At 29.2% G+C, this 18,125-nt stretch overlaps 1 protein-coding gene across 1 annotated transcript in view; it reads right to left on the reverse strand.

The window, feature by feature from the left end:
- The window catches only part of LOC142333065 (alpha-tocopherol transfer protein-like), a 67,414-nt gene extending 63,961 nt beyond the window's left edge, over window positions 1-3,453 (reverse strand). The window contains exon 1 of the mRNA XM_075379887.1: window positions 3,330-3,453. The gene's annotated coding sequence lies outside the window, so the exon portion shown is untranslated. The remainder of the gene's footprint in view (window positions 1-3,329) is intronic.
- Between the last annotated feature and the right edge of the window lie 14,672 nt (window positions 3,454-18,125).

Raw genomic sequence — 18,125 nt, forward strand, 5'->3', positions numbered from 1 at the left:
CTACCCGACGCCCTCCTCTTTTTCTCTATTAACCTCCGGAACCACCGTAAGGTATTACTTCAGAGGATGATATGTATGACTATATGGATGATATGTATGATGATATGAAGTGTAGACTCAGGTCGACCATTTCTGAGATGTGTGGTTAATTGAAACCCAACCACCAAACAAAAACCGGAATACACGATCTAGTATTCAAATCCGTGTAAAAATAACTGCCTTTACTAGGATTTTAACCTTAGAACTCTCGACTTCGAAATCGGCTGATTTGCGACGACGAGTTAACCGCTAAACCAGCCCGGTGGGCTACCCGACCCCTTGGAGAGAGAAATAAGCACTTTTGCATATACTGAGCTTAATACAAATTAGGGTTGTTTAAAAAATATTAAGAAAATTGACCACAAATATACCCCTCTGGAGAGTGACCTCAAAATTTACCAACAAATTCCCCCAAGTATACGAGTCTGAGCCAAATTTCATAAAAATCGGTTCAAGTCAAAAGTTATTAACTTTCAAACACGCATGTAAAAAAAAAGCAAGAGGCTCTTGATTTTGAGCTTACAAATGTACAACTGACATTTTTTTACATTTTTTTCTCAAAATTCATAAAAAAAGAATTTTTTTTCAATAAACAATACGCCTTCTAATAAACTACAAACAATTTGATTTCATATTAGACCTTCGACTACGTAACAAAAAATGTAAAAAAGAAATTTTATTAAATTTGTATTTTCTACAACAGTTAATCTGATGTCTTTCATGTAAAGTTGAAATTCTGTTTGTTCTCGCATCACGCTTAACCAACCAACCGAATGCTTTCAAATTAGCAGAATACATTTATGTTATTTTAGGGAAGGTTTTAAGCAATAGACCAAGGCCCTAGCCCTTGTGGATGAAGTTGAGGTTATATATATATATACGCGAGTCTATGTGCCAAATTTTGTCAAAATCGGTTTATATATACATATAGAACAATTTCTTGGTAAAAGTTTGGAATCAATATCTCCAAGGGGGTACGTTTTCCGGGGTCAATTTTCTCAAAATTTTGCAAATATACGTTAAATCACTTGATATTAAACTTAGTACGTACGTACATGAATCCGTGGGGTTAGTCTAGTAATTAAACTCATCATCGCAAAATCAGCTGATTTTCGATGTCGAGAGTTCTAAGTTTCGAGTTCTTGTAAAGGCAATTGCTTTTATATGGATTTAAATGCTAGAGGGCGTGTTCTTTGGTGGATGGGTTTCGATTAACCACACGTTTCAAGGAGTAGTCGATCTGAGTCTGTACCAGACTACATGTTTACCGATGCATTTACACTTGCATTGCACTACATCTGCATCTACGTCAAGCTTGGCAAGCCGGTAGCAGTAATTGTATATGTCTACACAAACACGCACAAGCGCGCGCGCACATATATACATACATACAACGTGTATGTATGTATGTACAACGTGTACGTCTGCGCGCGCATGTACACACACCCAGACCCGGCAGTAACTGCAAAAATGTTTAAAGAAAAACAAAAACATGCTTTATGTTCATCTTACAATTTAAAAAAAATGTATAACCAAATTCTTTCCCTTCCACAAAAATCCAAAAGCTATCTTTTTATTTATTGAATATTTTTAAAACGAATTTTTTTATATCTTCTAGGAATAGTGGTAGTGCAAATGACCCAAAACGATACTTTGGTGGCAATATTGCAGACGGGAAAGCTGATCGAAGTTTAAAAATAACGATTATTTGAATTAATTTTTTTTTTGTTTAAAGTTTCAGTAGTAATATTACAATAAAATTTCATCATAATTCACTCCCACCCACAAAAAAGTAATCTTAGGTAACTTTTTATCGGCTGTATGCATTTTACAGGGGAATATTTTTTAGTTTCTTCCATTTAAAATACTAAACATAAAAAAAAAAATAAAAATTCTGGAAGGTGATTTCGAAGCTGGGGCAGCAGAAAAAATTAAAAAATACAGATTTTTTTAAAAATCGTTATAACATTTTTTAATTTAGTTAAAGATATGATATAATTTTACTATAAAACTTTACCACATACATACCCCCCCCCCACTCCAAATAGAATCTTCAGGTAACTTTTTCATGTATCATTATTTTTCATTATACGATTAGAATAAATAACCAATGTCAGGAAAATATTACAACTTTTTTTTCACCTTTTTTCATAGTAAATGACTTAGTTCAAAATTCAAGAATATATATAATTAAAAAAAATCCCTTTCGGCACGCCGGAAGGCGGAATTAGATTTCACCGGTGCTAAGTTAATGATAAAAACGATTTTCAAATTAAAGTTAAGAAAAACTTCACATTTACTCAAAACAATAATTGCATATGAAAAAAAATGTTCACATGTTTAGCATACGAAAAGTATGTAATTGTATCTTCTTACAATTCCAGCAACATTTTCATCATCCCTTGCCGTAAGGGTTGGCCATATAAAAGTTGTTTCAAACAAAAGATTTAGGTAATGTTTAGAGGACTAACGACAATTTTAAACCGATTCGATACTGTGCCTATTAATGGAAGTATGAAATTTTTGTCCTCGTAACCCCATTTTTTCCATCCCCTAGGCCAATGGTTGGTGATATCAAAAAATTTTATTTACTTAAGTTTTAGGCTCTTATCCAGAAAACAGTAGGGACTTTCAACGAATTCGATATTTTGTTTTTTTTTCGAAAAAGCCCCCTCATTTCAACCCCCTGCTCCGAGTTTGACCGTTAACGAACTGGACCGAGATTTTGGGACAAGTTATTCTTAAGGAGCAATTTGAAAGTAACAAGCGCAAAATTACGGCAGTTATCTTGTCCACAATAAATAAATAAAAAAAAAAATATATATATATATAAACGTACATATAAAATTTGAAGTGACAGTGGTTTTGGGGTCTGGGGGATGTGAAACGCGAAGATATGTTATCAATTTTCCGGAAGTCGACCATGGTACCCATTACCCATAGGTAGTTTTCTTATGAAATCCACCTAAAAAATTTAAAATGTACAAATTCGACATCATACTCTCAATTTAAACCTTAAATCTTATGCAAAATGATCAAGCTTTCGTAAAAATTTAAAATCTAAAATTTATATTAAAGTTCAATAAATACGGTAATAAAAGTATAATTTAAATCGGTCTAACAGTTTGTAAGCTTTAGATATATACAAACAAACAAAAATGACGTGATCTATAACGTGACTTATTTACGAGAAAAATTAAATTGTTTATGAAAACTAATTTATGATAAATGACATGATTTATTCATAAATAAATAAAAGTAAAAATCTATAAAAAATATATTTTTCTTACCGAATATACGTTCAGATGTTTCCAAATCAATAACAACGGATGTACAGGTTTTTAATATATTCGTACAAGTAAAATGAATCAGATGTTACTACGAGTAGAAATGTACTATTCCAAACGTGTAGGATTGACACGCAGCCACTTCGTTGACTGACTTACTGAATACAACTTCATTCAGGCCGCTCTACCGCTGTGAAAGTAGAAGAAAAAAAATGTTGTAGTGAAACTGTTTTCATATACCAGTTCTATCATACATCTTCAACATCCTCTGTAATATATTACATTATTTTAGATACTTGTAGCATAACGTTAAACGTAAACTACTAAACGAGAAACAGTTTACATAGTGAGTAAAATGAAAAAGCCTGCCTGTCTTTTTTAAAAACTATTATCTCGACATAATAAAGTTATAAAAATAAAAATTCAGCAATAATTTTGAAGATTTTTTTTCTGTTTTTTCTATTTTTTTTTTTTTTAATTTTATTTTAAGTTACAAAGAATTTATAAAAAATAAACACATTAAAAACTATACTTCAGTAACCCGCCATATCAAAAGTCAATCACATGTGCTGGTTAGCAAATGTGGTGTAGTAATAAAATCATTGTAGAAAAAAATAATTAAATAAAAGATCTTGCGCAAGACCAACTTTTCGTTAACTCAATTTAGTTTTAATATTTTTACTTCCTTGTACGAAGTAAAAAAAGTATCGTAATCGCGAAAAATTTTGGTTTTCAGATTTCAACGAAAATATCCATTTTGACCATCCCTGAATACATTTTGACTAGTTTCGGCGTGATGTAAATATGTAACTCGCATAACTCAAAAACGATTAGCCGTATAATGTTGAAATTTTGGATTTAGGACTGTTGTAACATCTAGTTGTGCACCTCCCCTTTTGACTGCATTCTGCGGGACCAAAAGTGCCCAAAATCCAAAACAATTTGAATTTTGGACTTTTTCTTAACTGCAGTAATAAGCCCTAGCTGAGAGCTTTTCAACAATGTATTATAAGCGGTACTTATTTCCATCTGTTACAGAGTTATAACAAAATAAAATTCTAATTAATGGCATATTTGGATCTTACAAGAGAGAGGCACATCAATTGAATTCCGACCATCTCCTTTTTTTTAACTTTTTTTTTTTAATTTAAATATATTGATTTATTAATAATTATTAACCTCTGATTGTAAACAAATCAGATGTGGACACATGACTTCCTTGTACGCCTATTAAATAACATGTACACTTTTTTTTTTTTTTAAATGAAAAGTACATAAAATTTTATTTCATTAATAACTTCAGATATTTATTTTTACAATCAGAGGTTAATAATTATTAAGAAATCAATATGTTTAAATTAAAAAAAAAGAGTTAAAAAAGGGAGATGAAGTCGGATTTGAACTAATGTGCCTTTCTCTTGTAAGATCCAAATATTTTATTAATTAAAATTTTACTTGGCTGCAATTCTGGAACCGACAAAAATAAATACCACTTACGACATACCGTTGAAAAGCTCTCAATGAGAGCTTATTACTGCAGTTAAGAAAAAGTCCAAAATTCAAATTGTTTTGGATTTTGGGCACTTTTGGTCCCGTAGAATGCAGTCGAAAGAGGAGGTGCACAACTAGATGTTACAACAGTCCTAAATCCAAAATTTCAACATTCTACGGCTAATCGTTTTTGAGTTATGCGAGATACATATTTACATCACGCCGAAACTAGTCAAAATGGATTCAGGGATGGTCAAAATGGATATTTCCGTTGAAATCTGAAAACCGAAATTTTTCGCGATCACAATATTTCCTTTACTTCGTACAAGTAAAAATGAACATTCCATATTCTCACGCACAAGCTTAGAACTTATTTGGTGATTTAATAATTTACAAGGAAGTAAAAAACAATTTACCAAATTAAAAATACAAAATAAAAATCTGTTGTTATTAAGAAAATAATAACAGATAATTTTATTAACTGAACTAAAATTTCATTTTTTAATTAAATAGATACTTTCTATTGTTTCATTGCGTTTCATTAATAAAATAACAAGTTTTATTTCAAAACAATGAAACAAAAAGAATTTATTTTATTTTACACCAACAAATAACTGAGACAAGAAAAATCTATTCATTACATAACATTGTACACTAAAATATTAACACAATCACTTTTAAACGAGCAATATAACTTATTTATACGGTAAACAATATCTTCGAATATCAGATACAAAAGAGTATAATTTGGTATTGAGTCAATAACTTAAAACCGACCTACTGAATAAACACATTTACGACGTTTAAAATTTGTCACCTTATGCAAAAAATGTGTTGTCAATGACATCGATTTCTTGTTGATGATTTTCCCCTTAAGTTCATCCGTAGTGTGGGGATTCGATTCATAAACTTCATCCTTCAAATAATCCCGAAGAAAAAAATGTCAACTAGAAAAATCTGGGGAACGCGGAAACCACTACCCTCTGCTGACAGTTCGTAATTCTGTAAAAGCCGCATGAATGCGGTGCTAGTGAATCGTTTGATGTGTGACACTTTGTTCGGTCTTGTTGGAAGAAGCCGTACTCTTTTTCACGATCTGTTAACTGAGCATAGAATTCCACAAAAAATTAAAAGGTACACTTCTGTATTCGACACTAAAGAAATATTGGCCCTCCGCTAAACGTTACCAGAAACATACCGATTTTTACATCGTCGAGTGAACGCTCAAAAAACCGGTGAGAATTTTCAACCACACAATGACTGTTAGCCGAACTAACATGCCTAAATAAATGAAACCGTACTTCTTCTAACATGAAATACACCACCGGGTCTATTTGTCCGTTGGCAATTTTTTTGATAAGTCGATCGCAATAATTAGTATAAGTTTCGATTTGTTTGTTATCTAAAGTTGCACGATACGGTTTATAATTTAAATCGTCAAAAGTTTTAAGCAAGATGTATTTTACACTGATTTGTTGTGATAACTTACGTATACTCTTTTTTCGAACCGGCAGAAATTCTTCTTTGAATATCGGATATGCCTCTCAAGTCCTAACAAAAGATCGCCTATTTCGTTTCAAGCTTAAACCGGATCCCGTGCACGCCATTTTTTAAACGAATCGTGTACGATATTCTTTACTTGGATACTGATATTCGGAAATTTTTCCACGAATACTTGATGAATTCCTCGAAAGGATCCAAAACGCACATAAGCTTTCGCTATAGCACCCGCTTTCCTCGATCGAATAAGACATTTTAGGAAAACACAACTGCAATGAACGAAGCTGTACTGCAAGTAGCATGAACAATTTACAACTGACAACAATAGACGAGAGTAGTAACATACACACTCCTCAATAGGAAAAGGGAAAAGACTTACAGGAGAGTGGGTAAGGCGGATGTGGAGGTGTCAGGAGAGATGGGATCAGCTGACGAGAGGCAGATGGAACTACAGACTGACCCTGGACCTTCAAAGATGGCTGTGCCAAAAACAGAGGAACTGAGGTGGTACCAGTTAACCCAATTAGGAGTGTTTTTTAGGCATATTTGTGCGCGCGGACGCCAAAAACGTCCGCGAAGCGATTATTACGGGGAGGAGGATTCCGCACAACACACGGTGTTCGTATGCGAACGGCTCCTGCACCGTAGTAGCATGCTGAAGAGAATTTGGATAAAAAAAAAAACCAGTAAAAACAAAATATCGCTATCACCTTATTATCAAGTAAAATATTGAATTCGTTTAAAGTTCCTAAATTGATAAGAAGACAGGATAATAGATTTTTCTTTTCGGTAAATTCAAACAACGTAGGTGTCAAAGTAAGTTGTAATACTTAATGTTAGTAATGTAGGCCTATTGTACTTTTAAATCATCTTCTCAACATTACTGTTGTTACATTTATACATGTCTTTAAATAAAACTTTCTAAAAACCTTGTCTTTTTTCATCAATACAAAGAGACAAACATAGAATCTCCCACTAATCCTGAAATAGGTGAATTGTCAAGCAGTTCAAAAAAAAACCATAAGGAAGTCTTGATAGATTTAGCAATAGCTTGTAGCCTAATGAGAAAACATGGAAAGTAATGTTTGATACGAGCTCGTACAATCCGAGTTTGCCTACCCCTATTTTGCCCTGGTGAAATCTACCTCCGCCTTCCGGCGTTCCGAAAGGAATTTTTTTGTTTTCATTTATTCACTATAAAAACAAGAATACTGCAGAAATTTAAATCGCAAATTTAGTTTTTTTTTTTTAACTGTTAAGGCAAACGTGCATGCTTTTAAAAGCCAACTAAAAAAAAAAAAAATGCAATTCCATTGAAAAAAATAACAAAATAGTAAAATGATAACACTGTGGACTTTGGTTAAACTTATAGTGTGCATATTATCGACAGATACAAATGGAAATAAGGTTATAACATTTTATAACAATTGCCATGTTGATGTTATAAAACTGGAAAGATTTGAAAACATAAGTCAGTACAGTAGTTTTACTAATGAACTCAAAAATCGATGAAAAGTTCTCTCCCCATTTAAATATTTTTCTGGCTATTCTAGTTTTCAAGATAAATGGTGGCACATGTATATTGAAAACTTCAATAGAAAAAAAATAATAAATGAAAAAAAAAGTAAATAAATTTGTAATCATTTAGAATGATGGCTCATTTAAAAGTCAATAATCTTGGCATATGATGTTTTCACCACACTGATTGTAAATGCACAAAAAAGTGGTGTCGTTTTACAGTAGTTTTTGATTTATAAAAATTTTTAAATCAAAAAATTACATATCCCCGTAACGGTGAGGGTAATGTTTTGAATTTGTATCGATACAATTCTATTTTTTTATTTTTCATATAATCCATAACGAGTGTTTATTATTCATTCTTAAACAAACTTAATTTAAACAAATTTCTGAATTTCGTACAGTATCAGCAAATATAACCCAATGCTTGCTTTGTCACTAACCTCATCTAATTAATCTTAAATATTAAATTGGCTGATCGTTAGGCTGAATCAGTAATTGTATTAATAACCGATTATTTAGTCTGAAAATAATGTATATTACATTTGTATTACAAAATTCACGGTGAGGGTACTGTGTAACTTACAGGGTTGTAATTTAGGTGAAAGCATTGAACTGACGCTTTTCAAATGCTATATCTGAATCATTTCCATTAGAATAGAGTAAAGGATATAATTATTTGAATAATAATGTTTGTCATAACTGACTTTTATTCTCATCTCATAGATACAAAGAAGTAAAAAAATCCATCGTTATTATTACAACAAAAGATGATAAAATTTAAAAACTACAGTAAACTAGAGGGCATTTTTATGTTGTCCGTTAATGATAACCAAATCAACATACGTCATCAAGATCACTGACTTTTGATTGTGAATCATATCTTTTTAAATAATTACCAATAAATTATACATATGAATCATATCACATTTAACTTTTGAGATACCTGTACTCAGTACTGAGATATCTCGAGATGGTGTTTAAATAATATTTTTATAAATTGTAATTATCACGTTAATCAATAAACAGAAGCGTACATAGTAATTACTCTGTGTAACTTTATTTACAGTTTCACCTGTAATTCAATAACTACTCCATTCAAATTTTAATAAAACTTTTTATTTTAATATTGTATACATAATATTTACAGATAATTTTAGGATACAGCATCATGTATAACATTATTAAATTGATTTAGCTTTTTTTTTTAATTAATCTTACAATTAACATACATAATATAAACACATATATTAATTAGAATACTTTATTTTACAATTATAAAATATGTTTATAATAAATAATTATTTATAATATTAATAATGCATGTATTAACATTAAATGCTATTATTATACGACAAGACAACCTCATCACAGCGAGTTACATTAAGAATGTATATCTATACATATAAAAGAACATGTAAGCGATTCATAATTAACGATCAGCAAAAACTACCGAAGATAAATTAATGAAAATTTTTATACATGTTCTTCTTATGGTGCAAATACATACTAAGAAAGGATTTTTTTGAAATTCTGAGTTTAAAAAGTTAAAATGGAGTAACAATGAAATTTACAATTTTTTTTTTTTTTAATTTCTTAGTAACAAATAAAAATATCAACTTGATTTTTGTCTGTTTAATCTTAATAAGAATATGTAAAAACCAATTTTAAAATTTTTTGAACTTTGACTTGGAACAGGGTGAAGAAAGATTAAAAAAACGTTAAAAAAAAATGACTGCAAATTTTCCCTACTTCCAACTACATTAAAAAGATATTCACTTCATTGGGGCATCTGCAAATACTCTTCAGCATTCCCTGACTGTGATGGAAAATACATATAGCCATGTAGCATGGGACCCACCCATGTAGCATGGATTGGCCTAGTGGTGAATGCATCTTCGCATGTTGCAGTTACTTTTATATAGATTTGAATGCTAAATCGTGGATAATGGAGTTCTTTGGCGGTTGGGTTTCAATTAACCACACATCTCAGAAATGGTCGACCTGAGAATGTACAAGACTACACTTCATTTACACTCATACATATCATCCAAATTCATCCTCTGAAGTAAAACCTGATGGTGATTCCGGGAGACTACGCAGGAGAAAAAACAACTTGTAGCATGGGAGAAGCTGCAATGGGCATATATATATAAGAAAGGAAATGTACATATATAAGAAGGAGATTTACATCTTATATATATATATATCCAATTCTTTTTTCAAAAAAGATTGTAACCTTTCATAGCAAAACTTTATTTTTAAATTTCAATTAGCTAAAATCATATTTTTTACTGATATCATCTGTAATTCATTTTACAACTATTAAAAACAGCTATTTCCATTTTTTTTTTTATAGCTTTAATAATGATGTTAATAATCACCAATAATTTCACAAAAATTTAGTGAAAATGAAAGTGGGGCAAGTAATTGTAAAATATTTTGCTCAAGAACCTATATATTGGTACTGATCCTTCATTAGAAATATCAGTCATAAAAACTTCTCTACTGGAACAAACAGTATAATAAAGAACTCTAGTTACTGTGGGTTTCACTCTCAACAGACTATTACTTAGAAGAAAATTAAGTGGAATATTAAAATATGTAAATATATAAACAGAGAATTATGTAAAAGAAAAATTAATCTACTTTTTTTGAAAAATTTTGAGATAAAGGACCAAAATGATCATATCTCTATACATCCTTAACAAATTGTAACAGATGTTAAACGGCATCAATAACCTACAATTACAAATCACTGTACAAAATTTCTTAAAAATCAGTAAATCGATTCTGAGCATACCAAGCGAAATAATAAGTAAAGAGAAAAAATAGAAAAAAATTATGTTTATTATTTCCAATCCTTGAATGAAATCACCCAAATACACAATCAAAGTTATATTTGAATATAATGGAATCATCTAATTAGTAGAATGTGATTTCCAGTACAAAAATGAAAAAAAAAAAAAAACACTTTTTTGACTCTACTCCTTTATAGGGATTTGGATAAGATTACAAACCATCATAAAATATCTTAGCTATCAAAACAGCAATAAATCATATGACAAAATTTACTTATCCTTTGAGTAAAATTTTTAGATATGAACGTTAGATTATACATATATTTCCCTGCTTCCTTCAACGATAAAGATCAAAATAGCATCAATGCTCCATATGTAGAATTACCATGTCAAATTTCATCTGAATGGTCTATCTGGTTTCAAGTTAAAAAGCAAAAAACAGGCCAACATATATAATCCTGGAATTTTTCAATGCTACAAATTGCAGGTTAGAGTTGGTCAAGAAATATTAAGATTTGTAACACCCCTACACAAAAAATCTGACCTGATTAGTATACTTTATATACAGTATATCTACACGGTATATAGCCAGAAAAATAAAAATAAAAGTTTTAGATATAAAAAAAAATCATGTAAATATCTTAAGAAAATCATCATTTACTTATTACATATTAAACTCTACATTTTCAGGATTTTAAGAAATTAAAAATTAACTTCTATACGAGTCATATTGTCTACTGCCATCATGAAGATGAATTACATTGAAGGGCAAAATCTTTTTTCTTGAATAATAAGGATAAATGAAAATGATCCTGAATAGCATTTACCTTGCACTGTAACAGTATTCAGAAAAAAATCAACACAAAATATTATTATAATACTACAAACCCACATGCAATGGGACCTAAAGCTTTGAATGACGATACTGTTTGAATTTTGTCTCACGATATACACACAATACTGTAATAGCTTATAGAATACTAAATACTCATGTTATCCATTACATGAAGACAACATGGCAGTTTTGTTTGCCATATAGCATAATCATAAAGAAATTAAATATTTAAAGTTAAAAATAAGTTTAAATATGAAAAAATTAAAAAGATTTACCCTTGTAAATAGTAAATACTTCTTGCGTAGATGAAGTCCTATGCAAGAACTATCGCATGAAAATAAACAAGAACAAAACAAAAGTAATGAAATGTAGCAGAAATAACAAAGATGGACCACTGAATGTGAAAATAGGAGGAGAAAAGATTATGGAGGTAGAAGAATTTTGTTATTTGGGAAGTAGAATTACTAAAGATGGACGAAGATAGCCTTCAGTAAGAAATATAATTTGTTTACATCAAAAATTAATTTAAATGTCAGGAAAAGATTTTTGAAAGTATATGTTTGGAGTGTCGCTTTATATGGAAGTGAAACTTGGACAATCGGAGTATCTGAGAAGAAAAGATTAGAAGCTTTTGAAATGCGGTGCTATAGGAGAAAGTTAAAAATCAGATGGGTGAATAAAGTGACAAATGAAGAGGTATTGCGGCAAATAGATGAAGAAAGAAGCATTTGGAAAAATATAGTTAAAAGAAGAGACAGACTTATAGGCCACATACTAAGGTATCCTGGAATAGTCGCTTTAATATTGGAAGGACAGGTAGAAGGAAAAAATTGTGTAGGCAAGCCACATTTGGAATATGTAAAACAAATTGTTAGGGATGTAGGATGTAGAGGATATACTGAAATGAAACGACTAGCACTAGATAGGGAATCTTGGAGAGCTGCATCAAACCGGTCAAATGACTGAAGACAAAAAAAAACCCTTGTAAAAATGTTTGAAAAACTGTTGCTTCTCTGATGATCCCATTTTGAATTATTTACTATTAAAAATTAAAAAAATATACGAGTATAACAGTAAGCAGATAAAAGGATAAAAGTAACCTGGAAGGATTCAGGGTTCATATCCCATCACACGCTGTGATACTTCTGGGCAAATTCCAAGATTTAGAACTCAAATCGTACTGTATATCAAATATACTTCTTAATACCAACATAATTAACCTCACATTATGAAATTAAAAAAAATGCTTATACATCATAAATTGTAATAAAATAAAACTAAAATATTTGCAACTACAAAAACAATTTTTTTTTCTGTTTTATAATTAACCATTTTACAGAGATTAGTTAAAAAAAATTTAATTATTTCCAGTATAGAAAGTCTTCACTAAAACATCCATTTAGGTTACAAAATAAAAAATACTGAATTTTAGGATGCAACACCACTTTTTTTTTATAATAATTATTTATTACACATTGTAATTTTGAAAAATTCATCTTCTTATACATTGAAAACTCTTTTTAGTCAAGGTCTGATAGAACAATTTATTGATCGGCTAGATCTTTCAACATGTTAAGACAATTATAATAATGGCAAGAATTTTGTTATCAAAAATTTAGCCTGTTCCCAAGAGGATCTTTGGAATCATAAGTAAAAATTATTCGTAGTCAAGTGTGGAACAAATTCTGAGTAAAGAAATCTTTCCAAGCGTCTGTGATATGGAACTGATTGATTCATTGACTTTGTTACAAGAAAAGATTTAACAGAGCAAGTTGTTGCCCCTCCATACAAACTCAATATATGTTCCTAATAAAAACATAAATAAAGATACAAATACAGTTAAAAATAGTAATAACTTAGATGAAACATGAAAAGTGAGTTAATAAAACCTAAAAACTAAAAAGGAAATTAAACGAAAAAAGTTTTTTAACTGAATAAACCCTTAGAAAAAACATATTAACATTTCCCAATAATTATTTAAAAAGAACTGAAAATTTTATGATTGCATTTCAAAAAATTATTCTGGATGGATTGTAACCATTTAACTTTAAATATGGATAAAATCATTATGCTTCTCAGATAGATGTAAATTACTGATCGCGAGGATAGAATTCTCATTAATGATAACAATATTTCTGTTGCCTACAAAGCTAAAATTTTATGGTGTTTATAAAAGTTCTCATGGGATGATAAAATTGATTTCATTTGTAACAAAATCAAACTGTACTGTTTTGCCCTGAAGCGCCTTAATAGAATTCTAAGCTTGTCATCATTATTAAATATTTAATACGCCTGCATTTGTTCTCGGTGAGTTTATAAGATAGAAATAAAAATGAACTGTCATATTATTTGGTGCTCATATATACAAATCACGTAAATCTAGATTTAGAGAATTAAATACATTAACTTATCCTTGTGGTTTATATTTATGAATGTGCAATCTTCACTAAGAAAACAAAAATAGTCACTTATTCTTAAAATGTAATAAAAATCATCTTTATCAAACCAGACAATGAATCTATTTTCGTACAATTCAATAACCTGATACTTCAGCTTACAAGAAATGGCATTATTATGATTTAATAAATAATCCAACCATTTTAAAAATCTTTCCTCCAATTCATTTAAAATATAATTAAAAGATTTTTTTTCAGGTAAAAATTGATGAATTTTTAAATACGAATTAAAAAAAAAACAAGATTTATCAGCATCCCCTTCATCGTGTATATAATTGTGTTCAAAATAGTTTTCAATAGCAGCTTCTAAACTGTGAATTATTTTGTAATAAATTTTTAGAATTTAACAAATTTGCCTTAACATTATTTCATGACTATATAATTATTTAAATAATTAATATGAAATTTAAACACATCTATTTTTTTGTCTTATAGTTTGTTTTTATATTTATAATTTATCTTGTTAAGATAATATTAACATGTTATTATAACCCAATCAGAATAAGGAGTTATTCATTAATAAATCATGTATTAAAAAAACACTAAAATAACTGACAAGTAAAACAGAAATCCATATTAGTTAACAAAATCTAAGATATATATTTTAAATATAAATCTTAATCTAAGATTACATCAAAGACAATAATTTTGTTTTCAGAGAATACAAAGGAAGTAAAAACATGTTTAATTTTAAAAAAATCATCAAATAATTTTTTTAATATGAATAATAACAGTACTCATTGTTTACCATCAATCTATATAACTTTACATCAATCTACCTAACCCCTTCGTATTGTAGCCGCATTTGGATTCAGGAAAAATTAATTATCTCTTTCGCATTATACATTCTTTTTCCTTATCCTTCTTTAGTCCTTTCCATAACAGTGATCTATGATTATTAAGTGAATGTATGAGTATCAGTATTTACGCTAAAATTGTGATGGCTTATTTGAATTCAATTATCAAGTTTAACTTCCATCGTGCTACATAATAATCATTTCTTTCTAATCAACATTTCCTAAGATATTTGTCATTGAAATTTTTACTTTGACTATATATGATGATGTTTGAATTACTGGACTAGACTAAGTAATACCTGAGGATTTTGTTTCTGAACGACCAAAAATGCCCAACCTGGGGCTCAGATGTTCATTGAATAAAACCACTCTTAATACATAAACTGTAAACAAAATTCCTATCAGAAAAAAAAATGTACGACAGGTGTTTGAAATGTAATGCATAGTCACTCATAACTCAAAAATGAAGAGAAATATTCAAATGAAACAAATATGGCATAAAAGTATACTTTAATTGCTACAAAAACGTACATTTATTTTTCCATGTAGCTACTATTTACAGTTACACATTCTCTCAACAGTAACTCAATTTTATCATTCCATCAATGAAGTATGTTATCTTTCCTAGATTCACAACCTCACTACGACCTTCAGTTTATCATCCACGGTGAGATGAATACACTTAATATCTTACTTTAATTGCAGAAAAATGAAAATCTCAAGAGAATCAAATATGGTGATTATGGGTTCAAATTTAAACTTTACAAGGACCTTCAACAATCACATGCAATCTGTTTCCACCTCCCTTTGGGACTTCTCATCAGTCACAGAAACAGGCTAACACAAGATTCATCCTCAATATTCATTTTAACACCTGATTCATAACAGTTTATAATCCACCTACTCCGTGCTTGGATCAACAGTTTCATGATCATAAGTGGCTTTCAGATGTTAATGAAAATCATTAGCATTCACTTTTCCCCGCAGTTAAAAATTCATTTGTTGCACTTGGTTTTAGAGAGTAGACATAAGAATGGATCAAAATGTTTCGGAATGTCGGTAGTACAGGAATGAAACTACAAAATGCAGTATCTGTCGCTTTGTGCAACATCTTCTCCCATTACATTCTAGTGTACATTACATTTCAACCACCGATCATAGAAATTTTTCATTTCTGATGAACCAATAACAAACTCTTTATGATCTTATCTTTCATAACTTTTTTCCATTTCATTTACTTCAATTTCCATTTATACATACAACCAGAACTTTTTTGTAAATAAAACATACATAAATTTATTTTTATCTATAATTCTAAGGTCGTATTTGTAGTAAACACATATATTATCTTTAATATATATATATATATACATATATATAATAAAGATAAATTTTTACATGTATTAAAAATCTTAGTAAATTCTACATTAAAACAAATACTAAAAATAAATGTTAAAAGAATTACAGTAAATACTAATTTACAAATTAATTAAATATATATATATATTTCTAAAAAATATTGCTTTTTAATAATAAATTTTTTTATAGTGAAAACTACATATTATTAATTTGCATAAAAAGTTAAGTTAATTATCTTAATTATTAAACAGTCATAATATGGACGTAGACCTTGGTCAATTAAATGCTGATACAGAAATGTTTTTAAAAATAATAATAAAAAAATTAATTTATACTTCTAGATAAAAAAAAAAAACAATTTCATACTTAAAAAAAAAAATTAGTCTCTGTTAGGCATCCCAAATATCAGATATTATTACAATCGTTCTGTGATCACAAAGTTCTTGTTTCAAATCCATAATTTTAGTTAACTTTATTACAATTTATTACCAATTCATGTAATTACTCCAGTTAATTGTTCTGCACAAACTGACAGAAGTAGAAGCGTTTCAATGCAGAAAGTTGACCTTGATATACCGGTTAAATTTCATCCATTTAATTTTTTAAATTTTGTCTACTACTCATATTTTATAATTGGCGTTTAATTAACGACAAATACTTGCCTGATAAACGTAGGATACAATCATGGAATATCCATCGTGTAATAAAATTTTGAACAGATATTTTTTAACCTATTCTTTTAAGATAGCGATTTATTATTCAACATACTGTACTAAATTATTATTCTTCCCTACTACGCTATACTTTAAATTATAACATAATCTGCAATTAAGGTACTTAAATTTATTAACTCGTTCTAAGACTTTATAACAATATTTGAACAGACAGGCCATTTACCACAAAATGCCATAAGATTAACATGTAAAATGTACAGTTATTCTGAAAACACAGTATGCAGTATAAAATTTACACCGATATTCTAGAGAATAATCATAATTCACATTCATTATGCAGAGAATGGTGGTCCTGTATGAAATCAATTGTTTAATTATAATAAACAGACAGACATTTGTAAGCAGATCAATTTTAAAATTAAATCAACTGTTTAAAACTGATTTTCGAAGTCGAAGGTTCTGAGGTTTCTCTGATGGAACCTCAGCATCCCTTTCATCCAAATGTTCCAGATTCAAGTTCCAATAAGACACGACAATTTTTTAAATGCTATATAATTTAATTATTATCATCAGTAGCTGTTTTAGAGCATTAGACTATTAGCAGTCAAAAAAAGTAAACACATAAGGATTCAAAGATTAGTAAGAAGTTGTAAATAATGACGCTAGAACTAACAAAAATATTTTTTTTTTCCTTTTTTTATATCCTCAGTAGACAGAAAAAAGAGAAAAAGTTATAGATACAAAATGTGGTGGACAGAGGGAGAGATATGCATTCATTAATGTCTATTAAAAAAAAATTTATAAGATTCTGCTAAGAGGAAAAGACCACCACAATGAGAACAATCATCACAAGAATTTCTGGCTGAAAATCGATTACCGAATTAGATCGTTTTATCTATTCAACAAAATTAGTTTTTCATAAAATTAAAGACTGCAGTAAAAGGACAAAAATTTTTCACCGGTACTGATATTGAAAACACATGTAATAAAAAAACTTAAAAGTACTGTAATTCAAAAAATCCCAGGTCCATTTTCAAAATATCATCTAAATCAATACGAAAATCCTCAAGCGGAATACTTTGAAGACAATAATGGTAACTTCAGTTCTAAAAATAAGTTTTTTGCAGGTGTGTCTTTTAATTAAATTGTCACACATCATATAGTAAATAGAATGAAACCCTGATTGTCCTGGAGCTAATGAACATTTTCACAGCTAATTTATATCATTATGGAAGTATATTAAATTTTTAGTTTAGTAAATGCCAACAGAAAAAGTCAATACGAAAATGTTGTGATGCAGTTGCTTTTATCAATAATAGGATTATAAATTTTTAACAATATGTGTGATTTTTTTATTTATTTATAACA

This window comes from Lycorma delicatula, chromosome 12 (genome assembly GCF_047948215.1).
Source record: "Lycorma delicatula isolate Av1 chromosome 12, ASM4794821v1, whole genome shotgun sequence".
Taxonomy (NCBI): domain Eukaryota; kingdom Metazoa; phylum Arthropoda; class Insecta; order Hemiptera; family Fulgoridae; genus Lycorma; species Lycorma delicatula.